This window comes from Gavialis gangeticus, unplaced genomic scaffold (genome assembly GCF_001723915.1).
Source record: "Gavialis gangeticus isolate Ggan-Ray unplaced genomic scaffold, GavGan_comp1, whole genome shotgun sequence".
NCBI classification, from domain to species: Eukaryota; Metazoa; Chordata; order Crocodylia; family Gavialidae; genus Gavialis; species Gavialis gangeticus.
In genome coordinates this window covers 41335470-41353529 of record NW_017729025.1, presented here as the reverse complement: position 1 = coordinate 41353529, position 18060 = coordinate 41335470, and the positions used below count along the sequence as shown (strand labels likewise).

The 18060-nt window shown below is 41.2% G+C and overlaps 1 protein-coding gene across 4 annotated transcripts in view; it reads right to left on the bottom strand.

Annotated features, from left to right (window-relative positions):
- Positions 1–18060, bottom strand: part of FOXN3 (forkhead box N3) — a 415590-nt gene that overhangs the window by 276123 nt on the left and 121407 nt on the right. Inside the window, exon 1 of one of the 4 annotated variants that reach the window (XM_019518677.1) lies at positions 9999–10190. The exons of the other annotated variants lie outside the window; for them this stretch is intronic. The gene's annotated coding sequence lies outside the window, so the exon portion shown is untranslated. Of the gene's footprint in view, positions 1–9998; positions 10191–18060 lie in introns of those variants that run through there. 4 annotated transcript variants of the gene reach the window in all.

Sequence of the window (18060 nt, the reverse complement as noted above, 5' to 3'; positions counted from 1 at the left end):
CTGCTCTTGGGCCCTGGGGTTCCCTCGGCCGGCGGCACTCGCTCCTGGGGACGTCTCCTGCCGCCCTGGTTCACCCGCCTGCACTAACCTGGGGCTGCAGCCCTCAGCCCAGGGGGCAGCAGACCAGCCTGAAGGTCACCAGATCAAGGAGGAAACAGAAAAGAAAAAGCAGGAGGAGTAAACTCATCTACTCAGCCTGGGTTCCCCAGCCCCTGGGCAGCCTTTACTCCCCTGCACTGGGTGCGTGTGAAGTGACTGTAAATCAGCCCGGAAGAACTTTCATGCCAGGTGGACAGGTAGTGAGGAATATGGCCTCTGGTCCCCTCACGAGGGGAAGAGGGGAAAAAAGTCAGAGGCAGAGCACTGGTCTGGAAAGCTGTATCTAAAGCTTCAATCTTCTCACCCTGAAAGCAGGAACAGCTAGCTCAAGTGATTAAATTAAGCCAAATCTTGAGGTGTCAAGCATACAAAGGTGCTAATTTATCCAGGCCCAACCCATTTAAAGCTTTATAGGCTTAAAAATAGACCTGTGGCATTTTACACCAGATGAGAATGCTGCTTCCTGACATGTTCTGGTTGCAGGGTACAAACCAGAAACAATCCCAGAGGAAGAAGGCTGCTTGCTCTTGCCAAACACAGGCTTGATTAAGGCCTGGGCTAGGTAGAAATTAAGAAGCTTTTTCTCCCAATTGAGCTATCTTAACACAATTGATGTTAACTTGATTTTAAAAAATCTACTTAACACCAGTTGAGTTAACTCCTTTCAATTCATTTAACTCAATTTGAGAGACATCTTTTCTTTTTCCTAATCTAGATGAGTTGCAAGTAGGCAGCTCCATTTTACACTAACTGAAGGGTGTTTGTTGCTTCTTATGTGTTGTCTTTGTTTAAAAAAGAAAAAAGAACAGAAACAGCAGCCATTGCCTTTATAAGTGTTTTTCTCTGTAAAGTACAAAGCATTTTGTAAGGCTGGGTGAATATAGCTATCCCCAATTTACAGATGAGGAAATTGAGGCAGAGGACTGAAGTGTCTTTAGTCAGATTTGTATTGGTAGCTGGAAATAGAACCCAGCCCCTTGGCACCTAGTCCCATGCTCTGTGCGTTAGCAGTACTTCCTTTGTTTTATATTGAATTATACAGCAGTGCAACACGTTGGCGTTTAGGGTTGCTAGGCTGCTGCTTCCACCAGAAGTTCTGGCAGCAGACAGAAAAGCATCTGACACTGCACACGCACATCTGCATGGCTCCACCACAGTGCCTGGGCCAGCAAGAAGAGAAGCACACCCTGGGAAGGCAGCAAGTGTTTAAGGAGCCCTGGCAGCTGGCAGAAGTCATCTCTCTAAACACCTCCCTTGCCAGGACAAACAAGAGAATCGGTGTCCTCCTGACAGAAAGAAGAGCTGTTGCCACCTCAGGACAGCACCAAAACTGCCTGCAGTCACAGTTCTGCTGGCAAAACTGGCATGTCTACCACGCCTATTCACAAAACTTGGATTTTCTTTTCTTAATTCAATGAGTGTAATAAACTGTCTCAAGTTTCAAATGGGAGGCTTATTTCTCAATGATTAAGACATACAAATTAAAACCACATCACATTTTCGTTTCAATACAGGCCTGATCTCCACTGCAAGTTTTTGCTGGCATAATAATGTCAGACAGGGTTATGATTTATTGGGGGGCATTATTAGACTCATGTAGAAACAGTTCTACAATCAAAAAGTGCCTTTGCTGGGATAGTTTATCTGAATGAAAGAAGTTTTACTGGCAAAAACACTGCTGTTGGTGTAAGTTGTGCCTACCATAGAAAGATCTGCTGTACAGCAAAGCTGCATGTAAGTTATACTGGCAGGCCTTTTCTACTATACCCCTTCCACAAAAGCTAAACCTAAGTCAGCAAAACAGTTTAGCAAATCCTGCTAAACTAAAAAGGGAAAGAGAAGTCTGAATCCTGCTTTCATAAATTCCCAGTTCTCCTCACTGTCCAGCACTGCCTGAGTTAAATGTGATCACCATTATATTTACTGTAGTACTACCTATATAATGAGCCCTGGTAATGGCACCAGATGCTTTACTTTTTTGTCTAAAAATAAGAGTTCTGCCTTCTTAGGTCTCAAAGTCGGCGGGGGGGGGCAGCGCTCCTTCATTCTCCCAAATTCCTATCATAACTTGCTAAGACCTTCCATTGCCAATAGGGTTGTTTCTCCTGTCCTGGTATTTCAGTCTTGCATGTTTTCAGAAAGGCATACCGGCAACTGAATTTAAGAATGAAAACAGCACCCACTATATAGCACCATTGTTACCCACTCCTAGCTATGTCCTGCTATACTTGTTTCTAGCACTGAAGCAGCAGACCTTAGTTTAGGTAATTCTTATCTCCATTTAGTTTTAAACACAAACTGAATTACCAATTCCCAGCCACACCCGCAGATACTTACTACAAATAATTTGGAAGTTCTTTCAGGGAGACAACCAATGGTTCTTTATCAACAGAGGAGACATTGACTACATTTGCCATCAGTTTCAGAAGTCAAATATCTTTTCTGTCTAAGCAGAATTCAGATTATATATGATTTTAATCTTGAAGAAAACCTTATATATGCATGTATCCTGGTGTTCATATGCATAGTTCTCTTCTGTTTAAAATTAGTTGTGACATTCCCTATTGACATCAACAACAGCAGCAGCAGTATCAAAAGTGTTTACACTTTTTTTTAGTTGGTGGGGGTGGGTAAGGGTTGCAGGGAGAGGAATGTCCCACAAGTGAGCCCTAAGGATAACAATTAAGGACTTGCTCAAGGAATTCTGGAATAAGTATATGGCAACCAGTCTGGCAGAGTGAGTAGAGTATAGGCCACTGCTCTCTGTATAATCTTAGGGAAGTATCTTAGTTTCCCCATGCCTCAGTTTTCCCCCTTTGTTAAATAGGGATAACTGATTTGTTAGAGTTTTAACTTTGGAATATGAAAGTTGTTATGCATAGCATACATGGTATCAAACACAAAACGAATTTCTAGTAACACATTATAGCACCATAGTCACTTATGAAAGAATGTATATATTTTAATTCAGCTTTCAGAAATACCAATCACTGTTTCAGTATCTTAACTTAATAAGGATTTCCAACCATCCTTCTCTTTTGCCTAATCTCGTACCCTTCCACAGAGACTGGAACACCTTCTGCAGGCCTCCGCTGCAAACTGAGCAAGGCAAAGGCTCTTTACCAGCCTGTAGTTCCATTGGAGAACACTTTGTGGGGCTCGGTCTAAGTGTGCACTGATGTGAATAAAGTAGATCCCGAAAGGTTCACGGGCAGTTTACCTATACATCCTTTTCAAGGAAGATGGCAGTCTGAACCTGGAAGCAGGCCACAGAGACCACTCCCACACTGGTTTCCCATGACACTGTTTCATTTTATTGGATGAAAGTCGATGCCTGTACTGAATACTAGATATTTGCATAAGAGTTCTGTTGCGAGGGTGGCTGCCTGAAGAGAAAGAGGGAGCTTCAGTAAAGCTGGGAGGTAATTGGAGAGAAGAAAATAATCAAAGAGAGGACAGAATAGAGCGAAAGGAGCAGTCCAAGGGAGGACAGAGTGTAATCCCAGGAAAGACAGAGGGAACTGCAGTGGCACAATAACGATTGTTCGTTTGGAGCTGAGCAGTTTGCTATTCTGTTTGGGATGCCCCCGCCCCCCTGCTTTGAACAAGGAAACAGCTACCTCTTAGAAACTAACCAAAAAGGAGCTCTCCAAAGCAAGGGTGCTATGGATCTCCAGGGAAGCCAGCAAAAAAAAAGCCACATCTCAGAGGCATGTTTCCTTGTAAAGTCATGCTGGGGCTTCAGGAAGTCCCTCAGGAGAGGAAGACTGAATAAGGCTTCTTTTTGGGGAGATCAGAGGCAGAGCTTCCCATGGAGTGGAAGGCTTGGTATCCACACACATAATTGACCTGGTTCACAGTGAACCTGTTCAAAAGAGAACTTACATTTTCCAGGTTTACTTTTTGAAACATTCAAAGCATCTTTAAATCATTTATTGGGCTTGTGATTGGAGTGTGATCCTTGAAAGGAGATGTGCATTAGGGCAGAGCTTTATCAGAGCTATTAATGTTGCTAGTGGTTAGAAGAATCAAAATTATGTTTCACAAACTACTATACAATGAAGTTTGTATAACAATTATAATAAATAGGGTACAGAGTTTTAGGCAACAGTTCCTTTATATAATAATGTACACAGGTTTATGATACCATTGTAATTACTCATAGCTGTAAGAAAATTAGTATACTTAGCACTAAAATCATATACAGTTGATAAAATAATCAGCAATCAATATTAAATGGAGGGAAAACCATATGAGTTACTTTGTCCCCCACACATTTATTAAACTAGGTTTTATTGCAAGTACTTTGCCCATATAACTATATTGGCCCACTCTACTGGCAAAACACTCCTACTGCAGACAGGTTATATTGGCAACTCTTTTCTTTTATCATTATAGCCTATTTCAGCTCCACCCCAACAGAAACAAGCTCTATCAGCAAAAGCACATTTACTTTTATGTTTGCTTCTACACTAGGGGCTTTTTCCGGCACTGAATGTAGTTCAGAGATCACATGCCTCACACATCCAGCATAGGAATTCCAGGCAAAATCTATAGTGTAGACATGGACTTACTTGCAACCTTTGAAACATGACGACATTTTCACTTCCTAAAGTCTACTAGAATTTTACAAATTGTTCTGCCATCCCTTGTATTGGTATAATGCAGCAAATTTTGCCCCTGTAGTATATCTCTTTAAATTAGTGCTCCATGTAGCACAGTCACATGACAATTAAAGCTGCCAAAGTAATCAACAGAGATAGAAATCAACTGATTTTTTTAAGGGTAAAGGAAAAGCAGCAACCATATTTGCAGTGAAAGCAAAGGCAAAAAGATTTTCTGGGGCTGTGGGCACACATTGCACTTAGACTGGTTTGAAATGCAGTTTAAGCCTGAAGTATACAGATGGTACAAGCCCAATAAATGATTTAAAGATGCTTTGAATGTTTCAAAAAGTGAACCTGGAAAATTTAAGTTCTCTTTTGAACAGGTTCACTGTGAACCAAGTCAATTATGTGTGTGGATGCCAAGCCTTTCACGACATGGGTCTGGTCTGTCCTCGAGACATCTCACAGTGCATTACCCCTCAACACTGCCCCGTCCCTGCCTCCCTACCACACTGTAAGTGGCTGGTCTGGTACACAGACAGAACTCTGTTGCCCCCTTTCTTTCTCCCTTTACTGGTACATTTTAATCAATGAGCTCCCTTGTACTGCTTGTTCAACAGAAAATATCTTTCCAACAACCAGCTGTGTCCTCATTCCCTATTCAACCATTGCCCTCATCATGCCCCCACCAACCCATAGGATCCAAAAGACATGAATTCAATCATTCCTCCCCATCCAAGACACCCTAAGCCAAGCAAGTCCACTGTAGAATTACGTCAAGTACAGGCTGCTGAACTTTAGTGAACTCACATTTAGGGAAGAAGGGAAACCAGAAAAGTGACCCACCCCCTAGGACCTCCAAAGCATGGGTGCAAGTACTCCCCTCCCCCCACTCACTCACTGCAAAGCAAGTTCGGTTGGGCACTCACTCCCGCTCCCAGATGGCACAGCCAACGCCTAAAAGGTGACCATTCTACTTGGACTGTTAGAGCACTGTATGATGGGATGCACAACTGTGAACTTATTTCCAATTAGTGACATTTTGTAACAGTTCAATTGTCACATGAGTCCATGCTCTGGGAAATAGTAACTATATACCACTCAATTTTGTTATAAAGTTTCAAACTTCTATTGTTGGATGGAGCTGCTATAAGAAAGTTAGACTACTTTTTTTTTTTTTTTGCAATATCTTCAAATCTTTCTTCAGTTCTTCCTAACAACAAACTCTTCATTTCAGTATCACCTTTAGGATTTGGCCCTTTATTAGTATTTCTGCTATTGCATAACTGAAGTTACAACAGGGTCCTTCCTATGACATTTACAGGAGATACAGCAAAGATATCAGATGCATATTCCAGGAAATATAAATCGTTATAAAGAAACCTTCACTCTACATATTTTTGTAACTTTCAGAGATCCATATTCACTTTTAGTACAGCTATCAAGACACAATCTGTTCTGTTCCTAGAGATACGAGTCATAGAGAAGTAGGGCTGGAAGGGACCTCAAGAGGTCTAGTCCAACCCGCTGCCTGAGGCAGAATCATCCCTATCCAAACCCCTAGTCTAACTCTTAGCAAAATTAGAATCAACCCTAACACAACACAAGATGCAACACCCTAGTCTGCCACAAGTAACAAAGGGCAACCACGGTAGCCAACATCCTGCTGCTGCAAGGGTTGTTGTAATTTACTCAAAAGATCCCAGGAAGAGGGTCAATCCTCCCACTACAGCAGAAGACAAAACCCCAACAATCCCTACCAGTCTGACCATGGGGTAAAAGTCCTTCCTGATCCTAAACATGATGATCATCTGACCCTGTGTGGAAGGCAAGACTTTCTAGCCAGGAACCTCCAGCTTTAAGAGCAGCAGGAATAGTGACATATCCCAGGCAAAAATTCCTAGTCTTGGTTCTGAGAAAGGCTTAAAAGCAAAACAAAAACCCTGACACATGCAGTATGCCTATGTAGTATGCCCAAACCCATGTGGCAACCAGCAAGACCAGAAGCATAAAAAACATGCATAGCTACACCTAGATCATCTCTGACCAGTGGCTGTCCAACCTTTTCTTGAACACCTCCCATGATGGAGAGCCTGCTAGTTAGTCTATTCCACTTCCTCACTGTTCTAACCCTAGAGAAGTTTTTTCCTGGCATCCAATCTAAACCTACTTTGCTGAAACTTCAAGCCACTGGTCTACATCCTACTTTCTGCAGCAAGAGAGAAAAGGTGTTCTCCTTCTTTATGGCAGCCCTTCAGATATTTGAAGGCTGCTATCATGTGCTATATTAAACCCCTTTCCCACAATGTGCCTTATTTCATTGTAGTTTGTTTAAAATCAGATTTACCTTGGGAATTCTAAGCCATGTTGGCACTGTACCTTTTAACAGAATTTGTGACCAATCAGTGAGATTTGCGTTCCCACACAACGTGATCAGTATTTAGTTAGTTACTTTTTTCACGCCTCATGTTTTGCCCTTATGAATGTTTTAAACTAGTGCATAACTACTGGTATCTTCCTATAATCAGTTGCTGGCACCTTATTTTCTACATGAAAGAGACACAACAGTTACCACTGCATCACAGCTGAGTTAGCTGCCTTCCTCTCTGACCTCTCTACAGCAGGGTATCCCAGACTGTGCTGACCCACACCCTGCTGATGTATATATTCTGGGTGTCCTTTCAGATAGCTATTGCACAGAATAGCTGCAGATGCACAAACACTGTTGACCCACTGTTGCATCTGAGAAAAGCTGCTTCTGAGCATCTGTCCTATAATCAGGTATGAAAAGAGCATTCCTTACACAGACATCATTGTATTTTGAAAGCAGAGAATCCATATCATTTTTAAGAGTCCTACTAAATACTCTGGGAAAGGAGAACAGAAGACAATGAAAAACTGGAGGGAGAAAAAGTATTAAGGGAACCTGGAAAAGACAGTAACATATACAGTAGGTTTCTCAGGTCCCTCAGGTCTCAGGTCCCTCTGCAGAGCTATCAAGTTAGGGGATGCAGAAAGGTATTTGGAACATAGAGAAGAGCTTCCATACACTCTCCAGGAACAAGGAACAAGATGATTTTTGCCCGTTTGTTTTCTTGGCCAGAACAGAAAAGCACAGGGGAGGGAAACACCCCACTGCATTTTCAGACCAATGATAATGTCCACACTTCTGCAGTACCTTCTGAACAACCCATGGTAGGGGAACCAAGGCATCATAGTATGGAAACCTGCCCAGTGATAGGAAAGGAGAAAAGGGAGGGTCAGGTTCTAGGTCCTGCTCCTCTGCTTTGGGGCTCCTCAGGGTTGGAAGCTAATTTATCCCTGGGATTGCCAATTTATCCTGGGTCTGTTGCTGCTACCCCTACCTCTTTGGAGACAGATTGTTTTAAACGGATGGGGTGATCTGATAGATTTGAGGCCTCTCAGACCTCACAGATATTTGGCAGGTAAATTTTCCCTACAACAGGTTTCTCACAGCTAGAAGGATGACTAGGACCTCAAAATCCAAACAGTTACTAGAAAGTGTTGCGACTACTGTTTTTAAGCCTTTTGTTCTTCAAAAATTTATGTATACACATATTTCTAAACTACTCAGTCATCTCAATGCTTAGACTTCAGCACGTGAAAAAGTATTTGCAAGACTGGAGCCTAAAATTGCTACAGAAGATTCTGAAGCATACAAAAGGTATAGAAAAGTCAATTATATTATGCATATGTATCTGTATATGTTTGATTTATTCCACTGTTTGTCAAATCACTTGCAGAATTTTTTTTTTTAAATGAAATTAAAAAAAAAACAAAACATACACACAACCACTACCACACACATATTACAAAAAGCTTTTGCTGGAAAAACTTCTGAATTCTGAAAGTTACTGGACCAGCACTGGGTAATAGAATGGGGATTTCAATAGAATACAAAAGCAAATCCAGACTTAAAAAGAGACAGGCTGTCCTGCTACAAGCCAGCCAACTGCCAAACTGTCATTTTGCTGTGCTGCTGAACAGAAGGCCCATGTAATGACAACCACAAAACTCATTTAGACTCTGAAAAGGTGACTAATGAGCTCATTCATGCTGCCTATAAATTATTCACTACAACACTGACCCCACTCAAGACAAACAGCAAAGTAAACTTTAAACACCGGGATCCCGGGCCTCCTGAGTAGTCAGTGTTCCGTCTGTAAAATTTTCACAATAAAACAGATACTCAACTTGCTTCTGCTCCATTGTCAAATTCATTCTTGTCTCTACACTTTTTTTTTTACTACCTTTAATCACGTTAAATCAGATGCAGCTGTTACACATTTACTTTTGTTACCCAGGCTGTTGTTTTTTTACATTAGTTATTACAAGCAAATCACAAAGCAGTATAAATAGCTTTAAAATATATTCTTCAGAAATTGAAGAATGACCTTAAAATACAGCCCAGGTCTAAAGATGTAAGTACACAAATGCACACATGTGATTAAAATGAGAAGGAACCTGACCCAGTGCTTGTGGGGTTATTTATGTTTTCATGAACATTTAGATAATCTGTGGCAACATGAAAACAGAGGATTTTTAAATCTATTTTTACAGTACTGTAATAAACGTAGCAGGAGCTTTGTTTGAAGATGGACGTAATAAAGACTGCTTTCCTTGTCCTTTTTAACAAGAAATAAATAGACAGTGTAGAGCTTATAGCTACAATTTGTAAACAATTTTGTTTGCTGCAACAGCGGTTGCTGCATGAAGTAGTTTGCTTTTAAATGGGTCTTTCCCAAGTAAGGACCACAGACATTTTATGATCATTTAATCAGTTCATACACATTTCGAAGTTGCAGTTTAATATTTTCTGATGTGATCTAGCAATTCACAGGAAGTGACCAATGCTAAAATAACATTAGGACCAATTTCCTTACTCTGATTTATGAACTTGTTCTCCAGTAGTTCAAGAGCCTCTCAGTGCAGACTCTCAGTAACAGATAGATAAAAGCAATAGCTAGGAAATACATAGTTAAAGTCAAATCACTATCCTGAACTAGGTTGGTATGCAAGATACTGCAGTCTCCAGGAACTGCGAGACCTAAAACAACATAATAGTAATATCTAGACATAAGAAAAAAAGAGCACTAAAGAGAAGTTTCACAACATTAGCTTTGATTTTTTTTTTCCTGCCCTTTCACATTTAAGTTAAATCCTTACAAATTACCACAGCCAGTTTAGTTACCCTTCTACAAAACAGAAAGATTTAACAAAGTAGAAAAGAACCTTGCAAGTGTACAATTTAAAAGAAAGATTACTACCTACCATCAACAGTTTGGCTAGCCTTCATGTGGTCACATCCAGGTTTCCGAACGTGCCAGAGGGGAATACATAGATTCTTTTTGCTATGTGTGTGCTACTTTCCGAAAAGGTAAGTGATAAAACAACCAGGACAGAACACAATGGAGTACTCTGCAACCACATATCATGCAAGTCTTAACTTATCAGAAGCTCTCCACCTGACAAGATTCCTGTATCTCTTATAGCTAAAGGGTGTTGGCAAAAAGGCCGCTTTGAAACACTGTCACATGGGCTGCCCCAATAACCTGTCTGACAAGCAGGGTTCACCTCATAGTTCATTGGTGGGAATGTAGGAACTTCCTGCACTAGTCCTTCCACACCCTGCTCCTGATTTCCTAATGACAACCCACTGTGGTGTCAGTTCTGCCCCAGGAACTGGTCTGGTTTGAATAAAAACAACCTACGTTTGGCTATAAAAATCTGAGGAATACTGTGTTTGAGGAGAGGAAAAAACCTGTTACTACAACTTTCTAGCTCCAGGGAACTGTTAGGGGCACAGCCTAAAAAACCTTTCAACCTGAATCACAGCTGAAATTTAGTCCACTGACCTTTCAATTCTATTAATCTATTTTAGGATTTTATGGATAAATAGACAGTAATATTCACAAGACATGACTGTTAGTATTATTTTAAGACTGTAATAATCAAGGCATTCCAAACGCAAACTGTTTGCATTCAGATCTCCAGGAAAACTGCAGTCTTGGGGAGTACTAGTGTCTCCTTCCTTACTGTATATCCTCTTCCCATTCCCTACTTCAGTGGGCCCAAGCCACAATCTGCAAAGATTGTGTGTACTTAACTTGACACACTGTAAGTAATCACACAGAAATCATTGGGAATATGCACACTGTAAAGGTAAGCATAGGCATACACCTTGGCAAGGTCAGGTCACAGTCTGTATCAGAGGTGGCCAATCTTTAGCATGGGTGTCATAATTGGCACAAGCAGCCTCCGTGGGTGCCATGTGAAGACTTAGGAGAGGACAGGCAGCACAGTGGCAGACAGGGCAGGGAGCACAGGATGGGGAGCAGAAAACTAAGCAGCAGCTTGGTAACGGGGCACAAGGTAGGAAGCAGAAAGCTGAGCAGCAGATCAGGTAAGTGAAGTGGATCACAGTGGCACATTTGACAAAAACACTGGCCTCCACTAGTCTATAGCATTCTTATTACAGGCCTGCATGGTGCTAGGTTGTAGGCAAACAGTGCCTGCACCAAAGTGCTCATAATCTTAGCATATGACAAAAGGCAACAAATGGAAACAGGCCAACAGGGAGCACAAGGGGACAAGACAGTATCGGTCAGTATGGTGGGTGGTGATCTCAGTGCATCAGCAGCCTGCTGTCCAAAAATTGGCTGTCATGGCTAAAGAGAGTATTAGGTGGGATTTAAGGGAGAACACTGACATTGCTCTGTGGATGTTTATGGGAAACTCTATGGCTTTTCCATATGTATTTTTGGGAATTCTTTGGGCCTTAGTTTGGCAAGTATTTTTGCACTTGAACAATTGAGCTTTCATGGAAGTCAGCCCAACTTTCACAATATATAAAGCTAAGCACTCTGTCTCTGTCTTTTGAAGCAAGCTAAATTATATAAACAAAAACAACAAACCATATCCATCAATGAGCGGCTGGAGATACTGTTAGTTATTAATACGGGTGTGCATGTACTGAGGGATTTGTTTTTCAAAGTCAAATCCTAAATGTATTGAATTCTACAGCTATGCATGCCACTGCTGTCTGAGCACCTTGTAACACACACATATAGTCCAAGGCACAAAAGCTGTCCATTTTATAGCAAAGCCCAGTGTTTTCAAGGATCAGCTGGCAAGATGTTCTCTAAAGCAGATCAGCTCAGTCAAAAATCTCCCCCTAGAGTCTAAGTACCTCACCTCAAAAATATGTCTCAGCTCTTCTGGCTCTGAGCCTGGGAACCCAAGTCTGCTCCTGATCCAGGTCTTCTAGGTGGCAGAGTAACAAACTGCTGCCCTGCCACCAGGACAGATACAATCATTTTTCATTCATTATGCTATTTCAAAAATAGATTGCTTGTTTTACTTTAAAAAGTGCAGCATATTCTCCTTTAGGAAAATAACAGTCCATAACACAAGGAACTGAGTTAGGCCAATGTAAATAAATATCCCAAGGAGTTTGACCACAGAAATGTACTCAGCTTGAATATTCTGTTGTTCCCAACCTTGTGTACCTGCCTACAGTTAGATTAATGTCAGTTATTCTGGCTTGTACTGCAGATCATAAATGTCTTTCTCTGTGATCTTTGCTGTGGGTTGGGGTGGATATAGTTTAGATCTGCATCAGAAATCTCCTTATATTTTATCTAGGGTTGTCTTCCTGTGTATGTTCCCTCTACAGTCTTCTTGGGATTTATACGAATTGTCATGGCTACAAAGTAAGCAACATCTCTGTCCCTTTTCTGGGCACCTTGAAAGCACCTCCTTAAGTATCAGGCCTCATTTCTTTACTTCTCTTGGACTTCATTTCTGCAGTTCTTGCACTCTGAATGGTGTTTTACAGTATTCCCTACATCAACCACGCTTACTCAGCAGGTCTCACTGGGTTCTTCTGTGGTTCTTCCCTTTGGGAATATGTCACCAGTGCTAAGACAGTTTTCTTATGTATAAAATATTGTTTGTTTTAATAATAGGAACAAAGCATTTAGAGAAAAAGGACAGATGAATGTCTGTCTTACTTAGAGGCTTCCATCACTTGAGCTGGCCTCACTTCTGTAGACATTATATTGAGTGCCTCCATCTTACTCTGGTTCCCATAAACAGCTTCCCCAGTTAATTTCCACCCCTTCCACCTGCCATATAAGCTGCTAGAATTAATCAGTTGATCTCTAGTATGTACAGGACTCTTCCTCTCTTAGCACTGCCTCTTAACCCACAAGAACTAGCAGAGAAGTTATCATGAGCTTCTGTCACCCTCTTCCTTCTTTTTCCCTGCAATCCCCTATTAAACTAAATCAATGCATTCAAAAAGTAAACATTTCAATAAATAGGACAACATACAGTATTCATAAAGTATTACAGAGCATCTCCAATTCCATCACATGAATTATCTTGGCTTTATAGATATTTACAGCCTTGAACTGAGATCCTTAGATAAATAGTGCAATATAAACCTAGCCAATGTTTCCAGGTATTGGTGTTAACTTATAGCAGGGAAAGGTGCTGAAATGATTCAGGAACACAGGTCTCACTGGTTATTAATTGACTATGGGGCCTGTTAGGGTGCACATGGGAAATTAGACAAGTGCATGGAGACAATTTAACAGCCTTCTACAGAGCTCTGTGCTGAAACCAACATTATTTAACTTGTACGTTAATGTCCTCATACCCACTCAGGAAAATTCAGCACAACTGTCATGGTACCCAAGCTGAGTCACTCTTTGACTAAGACAGGGCAAAGCTGGCAGAATATGGCAGAAGATGGTGTCTTGACCAAGTGCAACCAAAACAGTCATAAACACATTCCATCGCACAAAGCTTCTGCTGCCCACAAGCTACATGCAACTCCAGATGAGTGGTGTCTGACTCACAAGCCAGATCTGATTTACCTTGATGTGACACTCAGTTGAACTTTGACCTTTCACGAACACTTAAAGAAACCAGCTGCCAAAGTTAAAGCTTGCAGTAACTCCTCGGTTGAGTCAACATGGGTACACACACACACACATATTCAACTGTCCTCATGTACTACACAACTGCAGAATACTGCAGTTCATTATCTGGTGTTAATTATCATACGCTAGTTTGTGTTCATTATCATAATGAAAGGTTTTTGATGTCCAATTACATTCACAACCATTTGCAACTTTTTAGGAAGGCTGCATGCTACCCCACTACCACAGCTGCTAATGCCAAACAACATAGCACCATCCCTGGTCTGTTGTGAGAACAACTCTCAAGCTATCAGAGGAGGTCTAGGCCAACCCTCATCTTCCACTGCATATGGAACTCTTCAGCCCACAAGCAGTTTTCTTGTCATTCTGACAACCCCCTACAATCCAACATGATGTATCAGGACAGCACAGAATAATGTTGGCAAAACAAAGGCTCTTCAATGACAAGTTCCTTATTTCTGAACCTACTATCTGCCCTTTTGGTTTTCAGCTTCCACACTATCAAGGGGCCCAGATGAACATGTTCTGGAGTAGCAAAGGCTGGCATTACAGCGGTCTTCACAGTTGGGGCCAAGGTCACAACCTGTATTCTGCCTGCAGGCAAGTCAACAGTGCACACCACTGTTTGCACCTATTGAGACTCAACATCAGCTTCACAATGCAGAACACCAGATGCAGATACACCAGCTAGATAGTGGGACCTTTGTTCCTAAATCCAATAGAGGGATTTTGATAATGTCTTCCTAAGTGACCTGAGGCTTTCCAACCTGAAGGAGGGCCTCTCTCCCTGTGCTATACCATGCAATTGTAATTAGCATAATTGTCTGAGGTAGCTGTTGGCCGGACATGCTCCTTAAGAGGTTTCCAGGCTTGAATTTACTCTTGCCCTAACTTCACAGAAGCCTGTGTTAACCTCCCAAGCAAAGTCCATCTTTTCCCCAGACTTTTGAAGGGTAGGGGAGCTTGGCCTGAAGTTAAGAGAAATTTTAATTTACTCACATACTCCAACTATCCTTACTTGCCAACTTCTACACAACTGCAGAATATTATCCACTAGTCTGGACCTGTTTATCACAATGCAAGCCTTTGGCTGTGCAATAACCTCACAGGCAAAGCCCATTTTCTCTAGAGCCTTTGGGGAGGGGGGTGGCTTGAAGTTAAGAAGGATTTTAATTTACTTTAATCCCCTCATGCTGGCTGGTGAACTGGTAATTGATAAGTAGGAAGGATAAAGAGAAAGAAAATAATCCAAAATCACTGGCATCAATTCTACACTGACTTCAGTGCAGTTGCACCTACTTACGCTGTCATAATTGCACTTGCTCATACTACACATGAACCCTACATAAAGGTGGATTTCACCCGCAGTGAATTTAGCCCATAGGCACCATATAAATCAGGATGAACAAACTGTTCCTGATTCCTGTTTGTTAGTTTACTTCCCAGGAAGCTCCCACATGGTATGGCAGCTGTGGCCTGAGGGAGAGAAACAAGCAGAGCCTGTAGCTCCGTTGCCCGCAGCAGAATGCAGTTACTGGCAGAAGGCCCGAAGTTGTGAAGAAAAGAGTTTCCCCACTCCCCAGAGTGGCTCTGTAACAGCAGCAACCCCTAGATCAGCCCTCAGCTGTTTCTTCCTGTAAGTTTTGTGTGGCTCTGCTTTGCCTTGGGTTGAAAACCTAAGCCACTGAAGTAAGTGGGAGTTTTGCCACTCTTGAGGCCAGTTTCCTGTCACTTATTCTGGAATAAATCAGACATAGCTCCATTCATATCAACACTGATTTAAGTGAAAAGAGAATCAGGTCCAACAATGCCTTTCTCAGAACAGACAAGCAAAAGGCTGCAAGGTAAAAGGATATGCACCCTTACCACACAGCAACTGCTTCCCAGTGACTTCCCACCTGCACGACTGCACCTTACAGTAGTTGAAAGCCAAATGGTGGCAGCTTAGCCCTCAACGAAGGAGTTTAACCACTGGCTGCAAAGTAAAAGCATGCACATAGGCAGTTACCAAGGCACAGAGGATGTGGAGGAAATTGTTTAGGGAATGTGTTTCAAATTTTATTTTAATATTCCCCTTGCTTTTCTCTACCTCATCTCTGGGATTCTGCCTTTCTGCCCACTGGTGTAATACCTACAGCTTCACAGCACAGGTTGTGATGTCCTTGGCCATTTAACAACTGCATTTGAATAGCTTTGTCCCTCTGCTCTGATACTTCTGGCTTCAAACAGTTGCCTGAACATATTATTTTGGGACTATGCACAGTGGATTTTATCTATGATAACTGTTGCTGCAGGCCCCAATCTTGGAAACTACCTAGCATGTTTTGTAAGCTATTAAGTACCAGGAGTACCTATCACTCTGCTAGTAAAGAAAGAACGGCCTCCACCATGTAGGATCAGGCCACTACTGAGGATTAGGCCATGGTTAAATACTGCCTTCACAGAAAGGCTGTTCCCTGGTACACAGCCTGTCTCTTCACAATTGTTAACATGCCTCCAAACCTTGTCTATCAGATGAAAAATCATCTCAGTTCAGAAGCTTCTCTTTATTATAGTTAAAATGGAGGTGAATTTAAGTTAACTAACGAGTAGGTTTCATATCTGTTTTCTTGCAAGACAGTCTATTATTATCCTTTTGACAAGCTAAAAGCAAATTCAAGACAGAATATTAGATTTTATTTGCTTCCTTCAACCCAGCCAATTTTTTTTTGCTTCATTATTTCCCTTTTTGCCCTGGGCATCAGCATAGTAGTTCTGAAGAAATCCTCTGCCGACAAACTACATATGAAAATGTTACACAATATCACTCTTACTTATATAGGTCACCTTATGGGGAAAGAATCTATACAAGAACTCTGTTCAGGCCAACGGATTGCAGATCAAGATCAGCAACTGGCAACAGCTATAGATTTCCATGCATTCTTCTCTCCCAGCATGTAGGTCATATGTTTATGATAGTAATTCATATCCTTTTAGAAAAGTCCTGTGTAACTGCATAGAAAATTATAACTCCTCTTTAGATTTTTTTTAACTTGTCTTCTGGAATACAACAGAAAATTATATCCATGGTAGAGAATTCTATAGTACAGAAGGATCAAAACACCCATTCAAAAGATATCATTCAGCTCTGATTAAACAGACTTCAGCACAGTTGCATCTGGCATGCATTGACCCAGAGAAGTTAAACGATTTATACTCAACACTCTCACATGAGAGACGGAACGTAACTCGGACTGTCTGAGCCCTAGTCCTGTGTTTTTGCCACTAGATGATGGTCCTTCAATAACAATATGAACAGTATGCAAAGAAATATTCCAGTTTCTCATGATTTTAGGAAGAAACTGTTGAAACAGAGCAGGAGCTCTTTCAACTATGCTCTGTTTAAAGTAGTGTGCCATATATAATTATTTTAAATTCAGAAGGATTATTTTGACAGTCCTGCTGAACTAACTTCTTTTAATACACATCCTATGACACATTACTTAAATGCTAAGAACACAATATATATCCTTTACCAGGGCACACACATTAGATTTCATTAACCTGTTGATTGATTGCTCTAGCCATGGGTACTTTCAGAGTATCTGGTACAAACACAGTAAGTCTACAAAAACCGGAGCAGGACATATTTCTGATTCAAAATCATGCTGACAGAAGGAAATTGTCATAAATGACAGGCTGGTGCAATCATATACTGTACACTGCCTATATGAAAAAACATCATACAATTGTTAACATAGATTCACTCAATACTTAGACTCTCAGTTTAAAGATTTTAGAAGAATCTCTCTCAATGAGATCCTAATCTGAGGGCTCAGGAAGGGTGTTTCTTGGATCAAATCCTGAATTTATTCTTAGAAAGCCCCTATTTATTTAAATTGGACTTTTCCTTGACTGACAATTGAAGATCTAAAATCGTAGAAAAGTAGGGCTGGCATGGACCTCAGGAGGTCATCTAATCCAGCCCAACTGCTTGAAGCAGAATCATCCCTGACTTAAGCCATCCCAATTAAGTGTCTGTTTAACTTGCTCTTAAAAATTTCCAAGGATGCAGATTCCACAGTCTCTTTGGTTGGCATGCTCCAATGCTTAACCACCCTCATAGGGAGAAAGTTCTTCCTGATATCCACCCTAAATTTCTCCTGCTGCAATTTGAGACAACTGCTCCTAGTCCTGTTCTCTGTAGCCACAGAGAATAATCTATCACCATCCTTTTTATAACTACCCTTCAGTTATTTTTCAGACTGTTACCCAACAGTCTTTTCGTCTCTAGATTAAATAATATAGAGATTCTAGATTATCTAGAGCTCTTTCTAGATTAAATAATCCCAGTTCTTTGTCTTTCCTTGTAAATCATGTCCACATCTTTCTTGAAAAGTGGGGGC